Below are 24,293 nucleotides of genomic sequence, written 5' to 3' on the forward strand. Positions count from 1 at the left end.
ACAGTCCGTGGGTCTCTAAAGTCAGGAGATCAGACAACGAGAATAGAGGGGTCTGTACGGAGCTCGGTGTGATCCTCGGCGATATGCAGGTGACACCTGGTGGAGGGCTGCGCAGTCACGTCACATCGCTCCGTTGCATTAGTCACTAAGCCAAGGTTGCGGTGCTACCGACTGTAAAGGGTTACAGCGCCCTGTCAGAGGTAGTGGGCGCCACATAACTATCACAAGCTCCCCACGTATCTGCTTCTGCAACCAAAAAATGTGGGGAGTAGGAATAATTTCGGAACCCCAGTCAGGGGCATGTGGATGAAACTCAATGACGTAGCATGGGGAGGAGGGGTTTGGAGTTCACAGGTAAAAAGTTCACAAGTATTACCTTTCATTTTGGAAGGAATGTAGTCCAGTGGGTGGGTACCAAAATGGGTGGAGACAACATACACGGACGTATGTGTTCTCCCGTGCCCAACTCCCCGGTCTGGATATTCCACAGCTGTCACTGTTCTGTATTTGTGACAAACAACGCAGCCACCTGTCTAATAGGACGGCGCTTTTTATTACTAATAATTAGTATCATAAGCATAATGGTCGTAGTCCCGCTTCTTCTGCTAAAAGTCATTGTTATTATTACTAACAATACTAATTATACAATAATATTTCTGTTTTGCTATGGTTCGTTTTCCGCTTTCCCCTGATGCCCTGCCCCCGCCCCACTAAGTGTCCTAAAACGCCAACAACGTCTAGCAGTAGGGCTATTTGAGCCTTACTTCTGCAGGAACGCATAGTGCCATCTCCGGTTCGGACTGAGCTTTGAGGAGGGTCACAGCGGTTGCACAGAAGTGCAAGAGGCGCCGGGAGCTTGAGCTCCAATGTAGCCAGCGCAAACTTGCCTCTGTGAGTCGTGCGGAGGGTGGATATGGGTCCGTCGTTGACATGCGAGTTTGGCGGGGAGATGGTGGGTACCGTACATTTTTCAGCACCTGTGGAACATTCCGGCAGTGCTGCCTTGGGCTGTCAGCCCCGACTTTGTCCTATGGAAAGGTGGCCGTGGGTAGACAAGAGGTCTGTTTTCACAAGTCCTCCTCGGCACCTAACGCCAGACTGCTCTTTCAGGTGCGTGGTAGACGTATCTGCATGAAATCCTAGTTGGCCAGTTATCATCCAATTTATACCGTGACCGCCTGCGTCAACGTGTGTTCTTGGACATATGATTCTGAACTAAATGCGACGTGAGTAAAACGGCAATAGTACAGGATAATAATGCCTACGTAGAGTCTGCCAAATTAAAACTGTTTTCTATGGGGAGTGGGGTGTAGTCCATTTGAACAAAAACTAAAAGATTATGGGCACGCGAAAAATAGCTAAGTTCTGTGAGCGCTTCTTCCCGTGTTTCGGAGCCTCTGACAAGAGATGAGGCGGCTCTGACTTCAGACAGACTGTGTGTGGGGGAGGGGGGGAAGGGGCGGGGAGGCAGCGGACGGGGGTCCCCAGCAGAGGAGCCCTCCTCCTGCATCCCTCCCACCACCCTCACTCGCAGAGCAGCGTGCGGAGGAGACAGGAGCCTCCCCCAGCCCGCCAGCGCCCCCAGTCTGAGGCCGGAGGAGCCCAGTGCAGGCAGCATCAGCAACAGAGTCCGGGAGGGAGGGAGGAATAGGAGGACCCCCCATCCCACCACCCCTCCTCTGCCGCCAGGATCCCTCCCCTGCCCGAGGGATGCGGGAGGCCCGGGGACACAGCAGCAAGGGACCGTTCTCTCCGGTAAGGGGGTGTATTTGTTGTGCTTTCAGACTGTGGTCAGACCTGCAGGAGGACAAGTGCGCCTTGAAGGTCACCTCTGGCCATGCACCGTGGCAGGGACACTTCTGCGCTCACAGCGCTGGCTGCTGTTTCTAGTTGTGTTATCTGGTGTAGGCTGGTGCTGAGCCCGCCTGGGACTTCCAAAGTTGGATCGGAGCTGTGCTGAGATGCAAGGCGCGCCGTGGTACCCAGTGTGGGCTGGAAGCTGGCTTCCCTGCAGGCGCAGAGGTTCTTGTTGATGGAGTTAGCATCTGATCTCGGCGCACAGAGGGCACGTAGACTTCGCACTGTGTGATCTTGCTGTACTTGTCCCTGTGACTGAGCAGCGGTGTTTCATCTGAGGTGAGACCGGCTGCCGGATCGGCTGTTTGTGGGGGTAGAGGGAGTGCTGAAGGGGTTAAAGCGAGCTGTGCCAGCCTCCTCTTGATGTGTGGGGATGCCACACCAGTAATAACCCGAAGGGTGTGAAGTGAGTGGAAGGCTTGCAGTCGGGTGCTGCCCCGCATAGGGAGTGCTGGTCCCCCTGTCGCACTCTTAAGTTGCAGGGGGACTGTCTCACCGTGCCCCCCTCCTCCCCCCCGTAGGTCACCCTGGCTGCACCGCGGGTGCCGGGACCGTGGTAGTGTGGTCTTGTTTTTGTTCCAGGGCACCGGCCCTTTAATGCCGCAGATTAGAGCCGCAGCCTCGGCTGATCCGCGGATTGTATGTCCCCGGGAGACCAGGGCGCCGGGATGTGACATCTGTACAGCGCGGCAAAGTTTCCTGCTGTAAGTGGATGCGGCGGGGGACGCGGGGATGCCATTATACGGCGAGGTGATGCTTTATTTATACTCGGGCGCATGGATAGATAGAAATAGAGCACAGAATCGATAACACAAGAGTGCTGAGACTGGAACACACACACGCAGGCTCTAGCACTCTTCCTCCTGACGCCTCCCCTCTGCAGTCCGTCGGCGTCTTGATGTGAGTAGGCAGATGGATGGATGGAGAGATGGGTGAATGGATAGATATGATGTTAATTGTCATAATCTACAAAGAGCAGCACACACTGGGTATTCATCTCTGTGTCGATACAATCTATATAGCCTGTTTCTCAAATGACCTGCTTGTATCTTATTTGCTTTCTTAATGTACCTCCGTCTTCTTAACCTTTTTTTACCCCTACTCACACACTTCTCCAGTTCCGCCCTTTCTTTGGGGGTGCCCTCCTTCCCGTCACCTCATTTTTCACTCGTCCCTCTCACTGGAGGAGTGAGAGTATAGTGCCACACGCATGTACAGTCCGCGCTATGCGCTAGACAGCTTGCGGCTAATGCACCTGCCCTGCGGTGGTCTGTCCCGTCGCTGTATGCAGGAGTCCTTCCACTCCGAGCAGGTCAGTGGTCACCCACTGTACAGTGCAGGGGGGCCTGTCTGAGGTGGGCCGTGCAGAGGCTCACACTTTGCATCACATAGGGGATCCTGTACAATAGGGCTCCTGTTAGCCCCCGCACAATAGAGGGAGTCAGGGTCACCGCAGAGGTCGCCCCACGCGTTTTAATTTTCCGGTTGAGGGGTAAATCAGTCCAGTTTAAAGACGCCCCTTTCTGGGGGTACAGTGACATGGTCACCCTTTGTAGTACAGTGGGGTGACCACTAGCGCATTTCAGTTTTGAGGGTGCCCTGTCGGAGGGGACAGCACAGAGGTCCCCCATTGCAGTTTAAAGGTGCTGGCACAGTGCCGGGGTCACCCGCTGTGGTATAGGGGGGTCAGCGCAGAGATCGCTTCTTGCCTGCGGGGGTCACCCGTTGAGTGCGGCGCAGCGCGGGGGCCTTTTGGTGCAGTCCCGGCTGCGTTCTCAGAGCCTGCAGCGTCTGGCAGCGACTGAACTAACGGATATGGCTAGAATTAATGTGAATTGCTTCTATATCCCGGCGCATCTGCTTGTACCTGAGGAGGTGTGTGCGCGGGAGCCGATACTTAACAAAACCGCTCAGCCCTTGCGGTTGTGGCATTGTGACTACAGCTGTCAATATTGCGCTAGATAGGTGTGCGCACTTACGCGTGACAGAGCGAATAATGTTGTCATGCTTACGTTAATACGTTAAACTTGAAAGTCGAAATATTGGCTGCATAATTATTTGGGGGTGAAAACGCCGTCTTTGTTTTAACATGTATAGTAAATTATATATGAGGAGAATACGTGTTGTGGTGGGTGGTGGTACGCCGTGTGTGGATGCCCCCAGCTGTACGGCTTGCTGTTTTTGCCTGTAGGAAGGGGCACATCGGAGCGGGTGGTGTGTATCCGGGCCACGTGTTGTTAAGTGCTGGTCTGTCTCCTCCAGCTCTTCGGGCGGTGTGTGGGAAGCGCATCGCTGCCCTCACGTAAACTAGTTTGTGTCTTGGCGCGCAAGCAATAGGTGTTCACCTCACCGAGCTCGGTGATAACTATATCATGGACGCAGAATGTGGAGCTGCCCCAACAGGATTGAAACCTGTGACCCGCTGGTTCTGACCCCACTGAGCTGGGCGTGCTTGGGTGGCTCTTGGCGCGAGCGAGGAAGTTTGCCTAAGAAGCTAGCAAATAAAAACACGACTGGAAGGATGGAGGGCTCTGGCCTAGCCCCCTTTCCATATCAGATGGAGGCTAGGGGGCGCCCGCAGCTTCTCCAGCAGCGAACAATTCCTGGCCTGTGTGGCCCTCGGCGACCCCTCGGAGCTTCGGGGGGTCACCGGCCATTATACGTCTGAGGGAGGGAAGTTACCATTGATGCAGCAGGTTCAGTGGCGCCCAGACATAGAGCCCTAAAGGGCTCATTAAACCCAGACAAATATTGTATTTTACTACCCAGAAGCAGCCAAACGGTGAACTTTCTTTCATCGCATCACCCCACCCCACCCCCTCAAACTCAGTGCATACTTGCTGAGCTACTGTAGTCCGGGGTCCCATATAATCACCCAGGGTCTGCTCTCCAGCAGAGCTGAACACGCTGGAGGGGCGACAAGGCGCACCCCCAATAGAGACTACGTGAGTCCCGTTCACTCCACACTAACACCGTAGGCTGTGCACGAACGTTATTGGATCGAGGCATGGGCCTAGCGTACAAGCGTCCGTGGGGGTACGGCCCGTGTGCCCTCTCTATAAGATGTCTTAACTGAACGTGTGATTAATGGCAATTTATCTCACATCACAAGTGGCTGGGATTTTGCTCCCCCATAAAAACACACAATCTATCAGATGTGCAAGGCTCCTCGTAATTTTGCATTAAACAACGGGAACCCCGCAAACTCCTAAGCACCGGCCAGTGGCATATCCAGTGTGTCACAGGCATTAGTGCCTGGAAGGAAATGGGTCCCCTGGCCGCTGTTTGGATTGTCAGCTACAGTAATAATCTAGGTTCTCTGGACCCTCCTCTGACCTCTTGACCCCGGTGTTATGACCCCGGTGTTACTGCACCTGCTACACAAATGCTAACTGCACACAGTGCCACCGTCAAGAGCACAGTTACTGTTCTCTGTCTCTGTGCTCACATTTTTGCGTGGAAGCTTAGAGAACTCAGGTACATACCTGTTCGTCAAACCCCCTCCGAGGAGCTTTTTCTTCGAAGCTTCCTCCCCGATAGCCCTGTCAAGGTGTTCTCCGAGCACACTCCACAGTTACACACACGCAGACACATAGGCAGACATGGACACGTGCACTCACGTGCCTACGCTGGAGCTACGCACGCATACACATAAACTGCACAGAGTCCCCCTCACACCCCATGTCCTGGGAAGCTGGACAGTCTCTCAAAGCTATGACGTTTCCCAGGTCCATGTCTGACTAGTTGGGTCGTCTGATTTTTTTTTCTTAAAATTCTGGGCCTTGTAGTCGTTTTTAACACAGTAATAATGCTGGACTACAAGTTCCAGAATTGTAAGAAAAAAACAGGACTGGATTATAGTCTCGCATGGACCAAGGATATTTGGCAGTTTCCTCACGCCAGTCCCCTTTAGGGCAAGGGCAGCTTTATCGTGGCTTGGGGGCTCTTGACAAAATACAGGCTCTATTACAGTGACTGTGGAGGGTTTTATCATCCTCGAATCTCGCTCTCAGCTTTCGATTTTGTGCTTTAGAATTTCAATTAGGTTCCGAATCGGCGCTAATCTCTTAACTAATTTAATAAGCGCCATCTATAATGCACAGCTCTGCACATGCAGCAGGGTCTGCGCTGCGGCCGCTGCGAGCCCACAGGCAGAGCCTGCCTGGCGAGGTGAGAGTGGGGGGAAGGTGCGACCGAAAGTGAGAGGGGGCAGAGCTAGAGAGAGGCTGCCGGGAGGAAGAGCTCGAGCGACTGAAGGGGTGGGATTTGGGCTAGAGTGGGAAGAGAGGAGAAAGAACGACGGGGGAGCTGGGTTAGAGCGAAAGTCTGCCAGCATAAAGATAGTAAATTGGGGGGGGAGGAAAATGCGGTACCGAGAGAAGAGAAGCGATAAGTGGGAAAGGGGCCACAGATTAGAGATGTGGAGAGAAGCAGGCACGGTGAAAGGAGAGACAGAGAAAGCAGGAAGTAGGTGAATCATGACAAAAAGACAAAGTGTGTAGGTTAACGCGGAGTTGAGACGACAGGTCCCGTGCCACGGGGCTGTGCAACTATTGTGCAGTCGTGTGGTGAGGAGCAAGCGTATACCTTTTTCTCTTCAGTATCCATAAGGATAGTCGAGTGATGACTTATTTTCTTATAGCGCTATATGCCGCCCGATTCTAAGCACCGGTTACAACATCTGGCACTGTTATTCAAGTTAATGATGCTCAATTTTCCGACCTCGAAATAACGATCCGACCTACCTACTTTGGAACTCGTGACCTGCAGGTCATAGCAGATGTCAACAGTACTCACCGCGGAAGTAACCGAACGCGCCCTTGGGGGCTTCGCGGAGCTGCGAGGTGTGGCAGATGGAGCCACGCCAGACGGATATGAGAAACACGAGCACCAGGCGCGTGCTCACAAGGCCGCAGTACTCACAGAAGCTGCTGCGTCTGCACCACATCACATCTAAGCACGTCCCTCCCGAACACATGCAGACAAGTAGAGCTTTGGAAGACTTTCTGGTCAAAGAGGCTATGACCTTAGAATGAAGGTCTGACAAGAAATTCACGGGAGGAAAGTGTATCTGTGTTCTGGTTACAGCGCCAGCCTCAAACAGCAGTTGCTGAAGCCTGGACACCTTGGCCCCGGATGGTGAAAAACTAGCGCGGTGTGCCACTTATTCACCACAAGTGTCAGAGGCTGCATCATAGTTCAAGCAGGAGCATTTTAAATATCATGTTTTTTTGTTAAATGTAGGCGACTTATGGCAGTTTTGTTTTTGAAGTACAACGAAATGCCCAAAGAGTCATCAGAACCTGACATCTTAAAATGACTATTGAATAAAAGATGCGCAACTTTTAATTCCCAAATAAGATGCCGCTGCGCATTATGGAGTTCCTTTCATTGGCATCGTTTACAATACTGAGAATCCTTAATTGTTGAAGGTCGACGGGGTCTTAACATACAATTGAAGAGTAACTTGAAAGAAGCACAGGGGAACGTCATGTTGCTTATTCAGACATTATTTAAAAAACGGAGGTCAATTTTGAGGTAACACATTTGCTCCGAGCTATTAGACTAGAGAACACACTAGAGGGCCGTTCCTGATTATTTATAAATCAACTCCACGAGGCCAACATAATCACAGGATTTCTGAATACAGTTACACATGAACATACACTGGACAGAATAGTTAAACTGGTAACTGACTTCTATGATATTGCTGAGTGGGTTTCTGCTGGTGCTGTCCCTGCCCTTTCTCTTGAGATCAGTTCAATTAGGTAACTATAATTACAACAAATAAGAACAAGTCTTCCTGGATAGAATACAAGCCCTGAGAGACCCGGGTCGCTTTCAGCTTTTGATGCAGCTAGCCACAGCACCGCTTTCATCAATCATTTAAAAAATGTGCACGACCACCGTTTCCCCTCTCCACCCTTGAACTTGAGGCCCAACCTGTAAACCCACTCCCCTGGCCCACTGTCGGGGTTCTTAAGTGAATGCACCGGGCTGTCGAGTGGTTTGCAGCAGCTTGTGAGTGGTTTGTTCAGGCGATGAGGTGGTTGCGTGGTTTCCAGTGTACGTGCCCCTGCGTTGCCGAGGTTACGCAAAGAGCGTCCGTGGATTTATGGCCTAGTTTATCAAATGACATTTGCCATTCAGCCTCAGACGTCCTTGGAAGAACTAAATAATAAGCAGTAGAGACTGCAGTGTGCTGGAGATTCCGAGAAAGGTCACATTTCTGTAGAATGTGTGACTCGAGTACCGCACCGTGCACACAGTCGGAACCACCAATCCAGTCGTCTTCCGGTTGCTCTCAGCCACTGGTGGATCTCAGACAGCGCGGTTGCTAGTGCACCCCGCACTGGTAGGGAGGTGCGGTGCGTTCAGTGGTCTCGGAAGGTCACGTGTTAAGATAAATCTGGAGACATCAAAGGACCATGGCCTGGGACTGCAAACAGAGTAACACATGTTCATGGGGGCAAAGGTGAAGCTGACTAGGAGACACCATAATTTCAGGAAAGGTGGGCTTTAATAGAATATATGCTACAGGTGGTAATATTCAGAATCCTGACATCTGTCGAGGACCTCATGGGAAGTTAATGGCTCTTGTCTATGGACACATGATGGTATTTGCCCTGGTCAGTGGGTTGTGGATCATATTGGCTCTGGTCTGTAAATGATTGAAAGTATTGACCTTGGCATGTGAATGTGCATAGCAATAGCACGAGTCACTGGACTAGGCCTGTCTTTTCCTAGGTCTATGGATGGGCGATGGCATGATTAATTGGTCTATGGCTGACAAATTATGGTTGATGGTACTGGCTCTTGTCTGTAGATGGAGCATGGCACTGGCCTATGAATGGGGTGAGGTGAAATATTAATTTTGGTATCTGTATAACATATGGTATTGACTCTTCTCAATAGGTAGACAATGGTACCGACCAGACCTATGGATATTATCGGATCTTGGTAGTGAGTCTTCTCTATGGCTAAAGAATGATATTGGCAATTGCTTCCAAATTATTAATAGTGCTCACCCAGGAATGGGAATGTGTAGCAATAGTAAGAGTCTTTGAACTGGGACTGTATTGTCCTGGGTCTACAGACGGACAATGACATGTTGACACCTTGGTACGTCGATAGTGGTCCAGGCCTATGGTGGTGAGGGGGGTTATTTAGTGACTTTGGTCTATGGCTGGTGCGTGGTATTGTCTCTTGTGAATAGATGGAGAATGGTACTGCCCTCGCCTATGGAAGGGGTGGTTTCTTGGTAGTGACTAGAGGATGCTATTGACCATGGTCTGTGGCGGGGAATTGCCCGCCCATTCTGCGGGAACCCTTAGGTTGCTTCAGACCACGTCAGGACACTTGCCCTCGGTTCGCTGACATAACACCTTTTGAAACATGGTGTTCAGCTTGCTTACAGCAACTATCTTTATTTTGTGAACTTTCACATAATTTATTTTTTGTTTCTCTGTGCATACAGCATCCCAAAAGTGTCTTAAGAGGCCCAAAATGTGGTATTTTGACTGGCTATATAATACCCAAAATAATAAACATACTTGTTTTTTACACCAGCCACTCATCTAGTCTCCACAGTTTTCTCTCAGACAAGCACCTCCACTCCCATATATGCTCGCCAACTAATGCATAAATGTCGGCTCGGCAGTGGCCACATGCACATGTGCCCTCACAGACTTGAAAGCCAGCCACTAAAGTCCCAGATTTTGGGTGATGGTGCATTTTAAACTCAATTTTCTCTTGTGGGAGCTTTTACGTTTACAGATTTTAAATTGATACTTTAAACATAGTTCCCAAATGTATAGATTTAATGCGCGAGTATCTCACAATGTCATGGTTTGCGCACTTTGCATTCTCAATTTTTTAGTTTATCCCATTACGATTGCTAATAACATTTGGCACTGGGCGTTTTGAGAGACTCTTTACATTGAGTTATATAGTGGCTGTTGCCCCTGTCAATTAGTAACTTCATGTCCCTGCCTATCATAGTGCCACAAGAATTAAGGGACCCCATTGAATCTGTGCAGTTATTACAAGCCATATAATGCACAAGACATCATATTTTGGCCCAGTAAGTTATAATCATTACAATGGACACTGTTAGTATGAGTTAGGAGATAGCGCAGCTGTTATCTTTGCTCATCTATCTATCTTAAGGCAAGCAGCATTGTAGCTACATGTTCCACGTATTCTAAAACAAGCTGAAGACAACTGTTGGATACATCAAACCATGTCTGCCCCAAATGCTAGGTTGCAGATTGCTTTATTCCCAGTTTAAATTCCATGTATGTTGTACATATCTGCGTCCGAGGCTTTTTTAGACCAGAAGGAGAGACACCATATATTAAATTGTGTATAATGATGAGGATATCCATGTATGTTAAAGAATAACATATTTTGCAATATATATTATAAGGCATCTTGGTGGTATGTGACCTTCAAAGCAAAGTAAAATCGGGTCTGCTTCCTTTATTTGGTCAAGAAACTATGCTGTATTTGCAATGTTTAAATTAAAGTAAAGCTACAATGAAATTGTCATCCTTCCTGTTGTGTGACAACACTAGCAGAATCTCCTCCCACAAAGTCGTGAAACAATATCCACAGGCTGTGCCACCTGAAGCATTCACCTCACTCTAGTATCTATTCAGTCAGATGACAGTCCACTTAGGATACTTGCTCCCTGTTGACGCTGTTGCATTGTTGACTTAATGGTTGTGAATGGATATCTAGCCCAAGAACCTATGTCAACATGCCCACAGGGTTGTGTGTGTGTGTGTAAATGGGTACGCGTGTGTGTGCATGAGTGGGTATGGGTGGACCGGTGCTACCTGAGTGACTGTGCTTGAGTGCGTCTCGTGACAAGTGCTACTCAGTAGTCCTTAAGAGATAGCTCAGCACTATTTGGCATTAACCTTTAGTCGGAACTTATATCTCAAGGGAAGTGTGGGACAATCTGCACACTGAAGGGAATGTTGAGAGTAGCACAGTCAATTAGATTCCCGGGAATGCAGGCTTTGACTAGACAGACTCTTGACAAGAACAGCTCTCCAACAGAGAACAGGCATGTTAGAAGGCAGGCGATAGAGGGCATGAGGGTGGCAGAACTGCAATATTCGGGAGATAATAGGATTCGTGGTCTTTGGGACTGTCAATAACACTAGTGATTGCCCTTTGACCTCTGCTTCCCCAATGGAGCCCTCACCTGCATATCGGGCACCACAAATCAAGTGATGGCCAATACCTAGCATTATTGCCTAGCTCCTCCATCAGCAATGCTACATAACTGATGAAGTAGTTTCATAAACTGTAGATGGCATTGCAGTAGGGTACCACTGGCCATTCTCTAAACTTCTCTTTGGTTTAACCGGATATATCTAATATAAAACAGACAACATACTTCAACATCTTGCACCTCAATATTTCGCCAGTAGCAGACAAAATGTCTCAGCCTCTTTTGAGCAGCCCGAAAATCATTGTTTTGGGCTTCTGTAGAAATTAACCATAATTTGTTCTTGTGTTAGTTGAAAGTAAACAGTGTCTGGGTACGCTGCATGATGACAGCGATTTGACACATTGGATGCTTGGCTTCCTGCAGGCGCAACATTACCACGTGCAACCAATCACATTCTCGGAAAATCAACACTGTCAACTCTCTCGACAGGCATTAACCGAATCTATCACATTTCCGCCCATGTAATCCGAGGGTGTCTTTCGCCCCAGGCTTCTTGTTTAAAGAGAAGAGGCCCGCCTTTCTTCTCGGAGATCCAGCCCTTCTGGGGCGTCATAAATTACAAAACTGCTCCACATTCAGCGAGGCCATCTGTCGCAATATTTAAACTCGTTCGGCTAGTTTATATTGGACGGCCTGTTTCTGCTCACAGGAGCGTCTCTGGTGGTCGGACGCTTCTAGTGTATGTTTTAATTTCCGTCAACCGTTGGAGCCACCTAGTAGCGATGTCTGGCTCCCCCTGTGAGGCGGCTGAGTGTGAGGCGAAGCAGGACGAGGCCCTGGCCTCGCCCGCGTGGGTGAACGGCCCCCACAGGCCCACGAGGAGAGCGCAGGCCTTATTTGGGCCCAAGAGCTGCAGTCCGCAGCGGGGAGGAAGCGCTGGGGAAGGCAGAGTATGTTATGAATTGAAATTCTTCAGGCCCCTGGCACTGGAGGTGAGATTTAAATGTAGTGCGGGCTAACGGCATAAACCATATAGGGAGGAGACTTAGACTATAATCATGGCTCCCTGACTTGATCAAAAATATGCAATCCTGGGCATCTCGCTTTACCCTCCGATGCTTGAGTTCACAAGACTGCGAGCGTCGCAGACCAGGCCGGGCACAGGTATTAAGCGTGCCATAAAAGTGGGTACTACTACAATGCCACCTTCTGACACTGAAACACGAACTATCTGAGTCTTTCTTGATTGCGCAGTCACAGGCAGAAAGCTCTGGGTTCTTTGAGGTAAGGTCCAGGCCTGTACCATGCCACTGTCCTGAGGATGACTCACTTAGTAACTCTGCATGCAGTGGCAAAGTGCCATGAGCCTTGGGGCAAGGAAGTAAATAACCCATTGCCCAGCTGATATTTAAATTGAGAAATACAGAAACAGTCAGGATTCAAGGAGCACTGTAGGCCTCAGGGCCCCAGTACCACTGCACCTGCTGCACCAAGGGAAGCTACTGCACTGTCTGTATGTTCTTGGCTTTTATACATCCAGCTTTATCCGGTGGCCCAGTTGTCAGTTCAGCATTACTTCTGGACCTCATACTCAGCCAGTGTTTCAATTCTTTATATACTACCCTGCCTCTTGCCCTTTTCCTGGTTGCATACTGCCAGGACAGCTTTCAGAGCAGTCGAGGGTCATGCTTACACCACAGGAATGTATATATCTATAGTCTACTTTTTTTCTCCAATGCTTATAATCAGCGTTTAGTCTTCTTCAGTTGCCCAGTTTTTACAAAGAATGGAAATGAGAACCAGGGATGTTAAATCATGTATCTAAGGTCACGAGAAATAATTAAGCACCGAAGGATGTGGTAGGAGTAAGTAGTTGTAAGAATGTCACCTGACATTAATAGTTTGTCCTAAGTAGCGTTTACAAAAACATGACCTCAATAGAGTTAAGACGAAATGCAAGCCCAATGGGAGATATGTTTTAATTAATATTTAGGAAACACAATGCCCGACAATGGTTATGTGTACAGTTTTCTCTCATAGGGCTTGCAGAAGCCAGAAAGTTTAAGGACGGGGTTATAGAAGCAACAAGTTAGCCTCTACAAAATATCCAGATTCTGCAGCAGCTGCTTTTCTCGCATAATTACTTATTTGCCGCACTTGCCGCATAATTCATTATCTGCTACATAATCTGCAGATTTTCACAAAAACGTTGTTTCTTGCTCAAACAGATCAAAAGTTAGTAAAAACTTTGTAAGGTGGAAGGCCCTTCGCAAAGTCTAACGGTCATCTTTCATTTGCTTATTTCTGTATTTGGTTGTTAAACCGGTGCAATGAGGTGCTACCCGGCCACATAATTTGGTGGTACCCTGTCCCATAATTCCAGTGGCCCTGTAAATTTATACATTTTTCCAAAATTGTAAACTGAGAGCAAAGCCTTGCAGAGTGACTTGTTGGTTATTACCTGACTTGCTAAAGAAAGCGGCACGTGGCACCCAATGCAGATTGGCAAGTGGTCACTAAAATAGCCTGCTGTGGGGTGGGTCTTGATGCGGGCGTAGGATCAGCATGGTGCGCACTGCTGCTGGCGCACTGGGCAACGCAGATGGCACTTAAGAGACAGAAACTTCGGCGTAAACAGAAACACGACTGCTCAATTAAACCGTAATGAAGGGGAAGCGCCACTCTGCATTGATATGACGCTCTGGGTGCTCATTTAGCCATCGAGTGCGCCTTCCCCTCCATTATTCAATTAAAATGCAATTCTAAATTGTTTACTGTACACGCCTTTTATCTGCCTTCGTGTGGCAAAATGATTGTCTGAGCCCGGTAGAAGAACCAACCAGAGCATGAAAATGGCTGCACTGTGCTGTAATTAAGAAGAGCGCGACTGCGTCCATGACATGGAGGAGATCCGTGGGCCGAGAAGAGCGCCACTCCTGAATGCTAACCTGTGCCTTGTGCGTGGAGCAGGCAACTCACGTAGGAAGGGCGAGGGGTGACCTGCTAAGTAACATAATCTGCTCAACCATAAGTGTGTCACTTCCAAAAAGCTTCACTTTTAATGCCAGTTTCCAGCTTGCAGAGAGTGCTAGCGCCTAGAGTTCTCAGTTTTCAGGTTCAGCCTCCTGCCAGGTTGTGGGGCCCTCAGTTTTACTCCTAACAGATATGGTCTCCTGTCAGTGTCTGGGCCCTCAGTTTTAATGACAGTGTCTTTTTGACCTACTTTCAGAGTTTGGGAACCTCAGTTTCAAAAGGCAGTCAGGTCAGAGTGCTATCAAGGGCCACGGGCCTCACTTTAAATAAGAGTTGATTTTATCTTCTGCTAGGGACTAGGCCCTTGTTTTCAATGTCCTTAGTCTGCTGTTTGAGTCTGGGGCCCTGACTTTAAATGATACTGGACTTTGATAATCTGGCAGTGTCTGGTGTGAAAAAGAATGACTGCAGCAGGGCCCTCTGAAGTGTGGCACCATGCATGTGAGGTCCTGCCAGACTGTATGTAATGGCCCAAGGAGGAGTCTTGGAGACACCCTCATAGAGGAACAAGTATAGGATAAACATGTGGCTTCTGACCAATCAGAACTCAATTAGAGGCACAAGCAACATGAAGAAATAAACCCACCCGCAATGCAAATGAGTGTTTCAAAATCGGAGTCCTGATTGAAAGTTCGGTGACTGTGCCACTTGGACGAGGTATTTCGTAAGGGAGGGTGGTGAGAAAATGAAAGAGTGACAGGAAGGGGAAGGGAGGGAAGGTTGGGCGGGGCTAGCTATCTGGCTATTCCCCAATGCCTCATAGAATTCTGCTGAAGGTGGTCACCTTACACTTCACTGTTAAAGTCATAACTAATGTTCACCAAACATGGTGTAAACAAAATCAAATGGTACTAAAATGTAAGTGTAGTACTTTCTAGTAAGAGACCAATCAGTAAAAAGTCTCAATACCCTAACAACATAAGCAATTTAAATACAACTCCTTTTCACATTTGTCAATTTTACGGGCAGATTATAATGTGAATCGAAAATAGACAACATTGTTAATCAAACCCTTAAACATTTAGCCCGTTAGCAAACTTGTACAAGTTAGTCTTGCTTTCCTGTTACCAACCATCTCACCTGGCCCATGGGGATACAGCGGTACCCAGCAGGCAAACACTCGAGGCCCTCTCCTCCATTTGACAATAACAGATGAATAGCTGGCACAAATACAGAACACACCTGCAACAAGACTGGCGGCAGATTATGATGTATTTACAAAGCAGCTAAGATCATACTCTGAGGGCTGTCAGGTCTCTGCAGGCCTGATTAATCACAGGACACACAGCTTAGGGTTATACGTGCTCCTTTATTCCGGTACACTCTTCATCTGACCCCCGGCCCTTTTTCCTCCTCCCTCATCACCTCCCCTTCCTCTGTCCCTGTCCAGTCCATCTAATCTCCCATGAGAGGGGTGGATATCTCTCCCCCCTCTCTGTACCATCTAGTGGTATCCCCCGGTACTGGTGACGACACCACAAGGGCATACACTACATTTCGATAAAAAGCGCCATAGCATAATATTGCTTGATTCGAAATGTCGGTAAACCCTGATATTAATCCACAATGATTTTGACAGTGCTTTTTCATGATTACCTGTGCTGCGAGTCTCTTCTGAACTTTTCCTCTGGAGTGCAGATTAATACTTCTTGTTGACCCTGGCTTATGGGTGAGCTCAGACTTAATTGACAGTATTGGTCCCCATCACATTCATTTAACGCTCTGCTGCCAGAGGCGAGCACCATGCCATGCATCTATTACTGGGGTTGGGACTCAGAACTTTAGATTGGTCGTCTTTTTTGACGATCAATGCCGCTGTAGTTTTTTGATTGACCTTCTGCTTAAGCAAAACTTGCGCAATGATTTAAGATTCTCCAAATCACAATAGGCCGAATTCTTACAAATCCAACCTAGTTAGGTCTCAACCGCATTTTGATTTTATTTTATAAAGGTAATTGATAGAACACTAACCCGTCTGCACGGAAGGGTAGAGCACTGTACATTGTAAAGGGGATTTAAGCCACGCCTGCAAGACTACCATGCAGGCTAGTGCACATACACAATTCCTGGGACACACACGTGCGATAGGACTGAATTCCTTCCCTCTAACCAGGGTCAGACTGGAACAAAGGACAATGTGCTGTGCCAGAAGGGATGGTCTGACAGAAAAGTCTATGGTCCTTATTTTTTGGCTGTTTGTGGTTTCTTTTTACTGTTAACCACTTTTATTTGGGTTACTGGGCCTATTTTCTGTCCCAATGGGACCCTGTCTCTGACCCATACAGATTAATACAAACTCTGAACAATTCATGCCAACCTCAGGCAGGTAGCAAACCACTCATTCTGCTTCAAGCAGGCCACGGTGACTCACTAGAAAAAGTGCTAGCCTTGGTTGAAATAGTTAAAATAACAAACACTCCAGAGTGCCTTGGCAGCTCAACTGCAGGTAAAATTTAAAACTACTTAATGTTTGAATGAATCGCATATCCAGAGACAGATTGAAGCTTATCAGGAGCGCTGCAAAATGAAATCTGATTAATGTGTTTGCCAGCTAATCTAACAACCGAAAATTACTAAATAATTCAAGCACAATCATCAGCACAGCTTCCTTATTTTTGTGCGGTTCCTGCTCTTCCCTGAAGCATAATGCACGCGTTGTAGCGTTCCACCGGTTAATTGGGTGCAGGGTCGCTGTGTGGGCTGCTGGTGTGCACTGTTGGTGCGTGTGCTTCGTCAGTGCAGGAGTAGGCCAGTGGCACGCCAGACAAAAGATCACGAGGACATAGTGATTCGGGAATAGTGTGAGCTACATATGGCACTGAGGCTTGAATGTATTGCTTTGCTGAATGTGACAATTATTGTGTTTTGCCCAAATGGCCGCTTCACCAGTGTCATTTGTTTCCTGGTGGACAGAGGATGGGATGAAGGCAACCGCACATTTTCATGCCAGGCCCTCATGTGTTGTTTTAATTTATTGAAACATTCAGGGTTCACATGCTGTTGCAAACAAAATCACTCCGGGCACCTGTGGCAGGGGTGGGATAACATACACACACAGGTCTGTCAAGTGTTGACGCTTCAATTAAAACCCCAGGTTCCAGAATGAGCAACTTATCCACTATAGCCGCCTTCCTCACCATGTTTAATACTGAAGCTGAGGACCATTTCTGGGTGACACAACTTGGTGATAGATTGTTGCAAATGGGTAAAAGTATTTGTTGGTAATATTGGACACTTGCTTCAAGAAGCAAGACCCTACAAGGTAAGTTTGTTGTTCTCTTTGTACCCTTATCACCACCAGCATCAGTTAAACTTCACATGGCCTACATGTTTTTCTGAATATGGAGTGGGTTAAGTTTCTCAAATCCTGTTCGACTTTGTTTTGCGTTCTTACTTTGTGCATTTCAATGACCCTCCATTGGTGATAGCTTGCTTACTGGCCTTTGTTGGAAACATTTATACATGTTATACAGCTTACATTTACCTATTCAATTAGATAGTTACATGTTTTGCAAAGCGTAGGCATAAATAGCAGCCCATTCGTATTCCTAACTGTACAGTGCATGTATATCTTGGCTAGCCCTGTCCTCTCCCCCAGCAGAAGTATTTTCATTGAACAAATAAAAAGCAGTCGTTAAGTTGGGCTGGGGTTTGCTGGTGCCTGGCACTGGTACTTATTTCTAAACACAAGTAGTTCTTTATGATAGACCACCACAAGGTGGCAATGTCTTGCTTTAGCATATACTTAAAAACATAAGGAAGTTGTGCATCTAGGCCATTGCTGAATCTTGAGTTGGCCTGGAATTGTCCAAAATAACACACTTGTATGTGTGACGGTTAGGATTTAGCAGTGGAATTATCATTTGGCATAGTTTGCAAGGAAAGAGGATGGTGTGAGCTGCAATGGCTTCTTGAGAAACACATTGGACCACAGCACTTTCATGTTTACAGTTTTGGCACTAAAAAGGATTTACCAAAAAGTGACTTTTTTGCTCATTTCAATAATTGTTTGTGGCGTGATAGTAAGACACCTTGGGGCATATTTATGAAAAAGACACGCAATGCAGTAAGTAACTTTGCTGAGTACACCTCATGACTGCGAAACTGCCGAAATGTGTCATATTTAAGTCAATAAAGTACATTCCTGCCTTTTGCCCTGCACTGGCAACCTTTTGGCTGCCTTGCACTAAAACAGGCACCCTTGTACCATGGTGTAGGGGTGCCTCCGTTGCAAGCAGGATTGTTTTGGGCAGGAAGGGTTACCTTCCTGCACAAAAAACAATCAGCCGCAGCATATTCCTCTATTTATGTTTGCTGCAGAATGAAGCATACAGAAATAGGAGGTAACGAAGAGAAATAAAGATTATTCTCCTCGTTACGCCTCCTCTGGGAAGGCATAGCATTTGGTGCATTTCCAGGTATGCTAGTTTTGGTAAATCTGGGCATGCGCCAAAATCCATGGGACACCCAAACAAGGGAAGACTTGCAAATTGGGCAATGGGGATTCAGACAGTGGAAACTCCGCATCCTGATGGGGAAAACAATTGTACAGAGAGTGACTGCCCTAGGGGCTCACATGTGCCCCCTCGCGCAGCATTCCCTCCTGTTAAGCGTAGATGTAAAAGGCAGGTTTCAAGCAGTCAGCAGCCAGCTGACGCTACCACATCAGCTCCCCTTCCCGCGCAATCCCCTATGACAGATACATTACAAGTGTCTTTAAGCGCCAATACAGAGGTCCCTCCCGTAGAGCAAAGAGCAGTACCTACACTCGAGTTAGGGGACTTGGCAATCTTAACAGACATTCGGCAGACACTGTCAACCTTAACTGTACCACCTGCAATGGCAGTAGTCCACACTGCAGCACCAGTCCAGGCCGCAACACCAATTGTCTCCTCCCCGGCATTGCAAGGACTGGCCAGTTCTACTACCCGGGTTCCTACGCAGGATGAGACCATGCAAGCACTGCTGGCAGTGGCGCAGCTGTTGTCCATCATTAATGCTTCATCTACCACCGCTTCACCTATTACTCCATGGGCCACAAATGATAGGCTAAAGAATTCAGTGGCAGAACTCAAACTCCAGGTTGAGGCAATTGCGGCGGGGCGCAGTGCTACAGCAGCGCCTTGTGGGGCAGCTGGTCCGAGTGTCATTCCGTCACCGGGCGTGCAGTCTCTTGCCTCTAACAGCATTGACAAAGGTAAGATCACTGAGAGCAGCAATTATACATCTGGGGGTGGTACTGCGGCAGTAGTAGCCGGGCAAGACATGCTATTATCCTGTCCAGGTAAGCTCGTGGCTCACGTTGCGCCTGAGGTAAAAGAAAAAATTTGGAAGGGGGACTTAGTTGATATTTTTTCCCTCATTAGAGCAGAAAGAAGGGAGCTAGAAGTCAAAGACAAGGATGGGAATGCATCATACTCTAGTGATAAAAAAAAAACCAGAATGGAAGAGAACATAACAAATTGGTTGTTTGGGTTCAATGTGTATATGTCATGCTGGAGAAGAAGCCTGACGTAGCAATATCAATGATTTTCTGCGCCAATAGGATTTTGAGAGTGCACCATATGTTTGGGGGTAATTTGGTTTTTATAAATATGTTTTTTGAAGATTGTTTTTGCAGATGGGTTATTATTGTTTGTGTTTTTTTATGAAATAAATTTGAAAAATATATGAATAAAATTCCTTTCAACAAACAGGTTTTGTCGGTCTGCGTGTGGCAGGTGTCGGGGTAAGGGCTCTCTGGTGGCAGCCGGTTTCTACGAGGTTGATAAAATGAAGGCCATTAAGAATAAAGACATCTCTTATTTATAATACAAAAAAACGGCAGATGACTTGGGTATCAAGCGTTGCACTACCATTGATATTAGCCGTTGCTGAGGACCACAACAGGGGGGCTGGGAGTAGAAAATTATATATCTTGCCTTCCTCGCTGCTTCAGAGTAACATGCGCCTCTGTGTCCCCAATTACACGCTATTGCATGCACTGAAGTCTAGTCGACATATTCATACAGAAAGAAAGATTGCGTTGATGTGTTGAGAAAGGGGGCTGCTTTGCTGCTCGAATGGTTGCTATTCGAGCCTGGATCCATTCTATGCTTCTTCTCGCCCGCAGTGCTGAGGGAAAACTTGTTTAGTAAGGGTCAGTAACTTCCCTGGCTTGGAGGAAGAAACGTATTATTTCAGTTCGCTGAGCCCCACCGCTAAGTGCCACACTGAAACCTTCGGAGGCGATGGTAATATTTCAGTTTCTGCAGGGCTTTAAGTGGTACTGCTCTGGAATACATTGATGAAATCATTCTTTACCAGCAGCATAGAACAGGGTTTTGTTGTTTGTGGTGGAGAGCAGGCTTCTGCCCTGAGCATCCCAAACCACCAGTGCACACTGCTGTCTTTTGAAGAGGAATGTAAAAATAAGGGAAATAACTTAATTGAACTGTCAATGCAGCAGGTACAAAAACCCAGAGGACTTATGCACTGTGGAAATCTAAGTGTAAACTGAAGGTACTGGAGATTTGGAAATCTGTCTGTAACCTGAAGGTACTGGAGATTATTAAGATTTGTGATCAGTGCCTACATATTCACCCCATAGCTTGTGCTTCTAATAAGTGATATTCCTTTGTGCCGGACATGTGACTGCATGGTGGCGAGATCTCTCATTTGCCATGAACTATGCCTTAGGTGAACTATTACTTTCACTGTGTCACTTAATGTCACCTCGTGCAGAGATTAGTTCTATTTATGGATGAAATAATGACCGGGTTGCTGCTAGAAGGGGTTCTGCAGTCATGAAATGAGGTGGTACTTCTATTAAGAGAGTAGGAGGGCACATGCCAAAGCATATGACTCACAGGACTGATATTAAAGTAAGCCACATCCATTGTTCTTCCTCAAACTAGGACTTAATTCACACAGCCATTCAGGAAAGGACATCAAAGTGACTTGTCTGAGGTGACCTTCACTTGATGAAATCACACTGCTGTGAATCCTACGACTTTCTGGCTTGAGACAGCCCTGTAATCTCCTTTTTATATGTTTACATTAATTTTCTCTCCCACATGGGTGGTTTACAGGAATACTTTTGGCAGTCTGTGCTTTGCTGTTAGAAAATAAAAATTTAAAAGCAAAATATTTGTGTGTGCCAAGAATGTAGAATTAATCCCCCACACACCAGGGTAGTCACAGCTCCCCTGCAGATCAGAAAAGGTACAAAGATATATTATTTCAAGATGCATCTGAACCGAAAATGACTACTATTGCCCTTGTCCCCTGTTGCTGTCAGGTAGGTTAGCACTATACACATATAAATACATATAATGCTGACATATTTTTAGGTCTGGCGTTAACCTTGGCCTTTTGCTTTCACTAAAATTGCATATATAACATATTTACCTATGGATAACTATCTTATCTTCAGAAGACTACTCAAGAGTTGACTCTTTCCTTCATAACCACCATACTCAAACAGCAATGGACTGCGTATGCCTGTGTTGGTAAATATTTTTAATCTGATTATGTGTTTATTCTAGATATGTATAGTTCTTTAGGGAATATGTATTGCTACTATGTCACAACAATAAATTACACACATACTCTTTAAACCTGTTTACCAAATGTATATTTACTCACAATTAAATATGTATATGTATGTGAATATACATATCTATGTATATATATATATATATATATGTGTGTGTATGTGCGTGTATAAATAAAAATAAATGAAATAAAATCTATAAATAATACTCAAATTATAAATAAGTACATTAAAGTAAAACAAATTAATAATGAATAAATAAATTAAAGAAAAATAAAATAATGATTAAAATACATATATATATATATATATAGATAAAATTATAAATAAATAAACATAATATAAATGTACTCTCTTGTAAGCTTTACTGTGTCTGCTCATCACCATTAACATGTCTCTATTAATCTACTCTCCATCTCCACTCTGGCTCATCCCAAACCCATTCTACTACTTTCATCACCAAAATAACGCTCCCTAAGCTCTTCCCTCCTCTTCCACATCTAGCTCACCCAAACCTCACTTTACTACCATGATTTCCCAAACAACCCTAATAAAATCTCCCTCATTTATCTCACCTGGACTCATCCAAAACCCCTCCTGCTATTATGATCTCCCTAACCCTTTTCACAGACTCTTCCCTCCTCAATCTCTCTTTTACTCATCCCAAGCCTCATCCTGTTACTATAAATTCCCAATTAACGCTTCTAGATCTTCCCTCCTCTATCTCTCCTTTACTCTAGTCAATCCAACTAATAAACTCACATATCCTTTGCTCAAATTAACTCATAAAAATACTAAAACTGAACCTGTATTTCCCTATACTAACCCAACACTAATTCCTCTTGGGCTCCGTAGTAGCGCACTACTCGCCAAAAAGCGCTTCGACGCCTCGTCAGGGGTAGTAAGCTCGATATAAATACTATTACAATACAATACAATATGGGTTTTCAGACAGCCCTCTTCACCCATTACTCTGTTGTGTCACTCATATTTTTCTCTGTACACTACAGTGTACTGCATGGGGCTGTGACCCAACCTATTCCAGCCATCAGCTAACTTCATTGTGAGTGACAGCATTTTGCCCTTTCAGAAGGAGCACATATGAATAATAAAATAATTCCCTTCAGTGCCAGTGACAACTGTGGCAATATGAGCTTTTTCAGACTAAATATATTTTTGCTTTTAGTCATTTTTTATTGGCAAGTGTCATGCAGCTCCCACAAGAATAAAGTTTACAAAAACTAGGCATATCAAAACAAGCAATGACAAAACAAAAAATCTGGTAGTTAGTGCCTGACCTATTACTTTTGCCAATGCTTGTTTGCAATGTAATTGTGTTGGCTACACTGTAGTCCTAAAGCTCCACTTCTGTCATCTGTGAGTGGTAAACAAGGCTTTAAGTGCTGATGCCGTACCTACTAAGTGCTTTCAATCATAGGACGCATCCAATTTAACCCCATTGCCTTAATTGTATACCAGAATATTATAGAGAAAAACATTGCCTGGCATCAGTATTGTGTCCTAAATATTGTTCACAAAAATATTGTCCCAGTGTGAGCAGATTTTATAATATTAATTCCAATGAAGCAGTATTTTTTACAGATGATATTTAGGACACAATATTTGAAGATATTCTGACAATGATGTTTTCGTACATCACCCATGGAGTTTATTCACCTTTAGAATTGCTAGTTTCTATCCAGTTTCTTTCTACAAATGCACTTATAGGCAGCCATCCCCTTCATTTTGTACTTGTGACGTTTTCAGACTTAAGCGAAAAGAGATGTGCGAGAACCTTTTAAACTTCATGTGGAATTATTTTTAACAAGGAAATCTCACAGGAGCATATCCAGTGACAGCCTGTCACCACCTGCAATTGAAGCCCTGAAAGCCACAAGAAGAACACCTTTAAATGCCTCTCGTCGAAAGCTCTGGTACAGCGATGCCCCGGGAAAGCTACATACAATGAAGTATTTGAGTCCTCAGGGGCCATGGAGAAGACCCAACTGGGAAAAAACATGGACGGCACAGGCGGTGAAGAGAGGAAGAACTTTGAGCGAGAGACTGCTCTGAAATGGTCCTGGCTAATAAAAGAACACAATGGCAAAGATGAACTGGTGTCTGGCGAACGGCACCTCGAGAACGTGCTGCTTGACACCAGTTTGCAGAGATGCGGACATAACTGATGGCTCCATATTGTGCTGAGTCAGCGGAATTTTTCTCTTTCCCTTTATCCGACCGTTCATCATTGACTTGCAGTTGCAGGATTGTCAAAAGCGCCATGCCCCATAAGTGCCGGTGCATGAAAAATGTGCACTTTGTAATGCGAAAATTGTGAGGCTTACTACTTCACGCATCCTTCAATAGTGGATAAAGCACGGAGGAGTGAAGTAGGCCTTGAGCAAAGCAAGAGTTAGTGGTCATCTACTGGGGGCTGAGGTTGACAAATTGCAGTAAAAATTATGTTGGCGATCTTGGGTAAAGTTACTGCCAAAACACATCATTATCGAGTACTTTGACATGCTGATAGTGAGGAAATGTCGGTATGCTCAGGTATTGGCTGCATCATATGCTTTTAACGATGACAGCTGTGAAGGAGGTTGATCTTACCAGCGAGTCGCACTGTACCATGAAGACATATATTTTTTAACCTTATAATGGAGTAAGCACAACATTTAAATATGA

General features: G+C 46.2%; 1 protein-coding gene across 4 annotated transcripts in view; it reads left to right on the forward strand.

Moving 5' to 3' along the window:
* Positions 1 to 1,523: 1,523 nt before the first annotated feature.
* LOC138268644 (cadherin-6-like) overlaps positions 1,524 to 24,293 on the forward strand; it is a 220,401-nt gene continuing 197,631 nt past the window's right edge. The window contains exon 1 of one of the 4 annotated variants that reach the window (XM_069218496.1): positions 1,524 to 1,755. The gene's annotated coding sequence lies outside the window, so the exon portion shown is untranslated. The other 3 variants (XM_069218506.1, XM_069218514.1, XM_069218532.1) reach the window with 3 other exon arrangements.

This window comes from Pleurodeles waltl, chromosome 2_1 (genome assembly GCF_031143425.1).
Source record: "Pleurodeles waltl isolate 20211129_DDA chromosome 2_1, aPleWal1.hap1.20221129, whole genome shotgun sequence".
Classification (NCBI taxonomy): Eukaryota; Metazoa; Chordata; class Amphibia; order Caudata; family Salamandridae; genus Pleurodeles; species Pleurodeles waltl.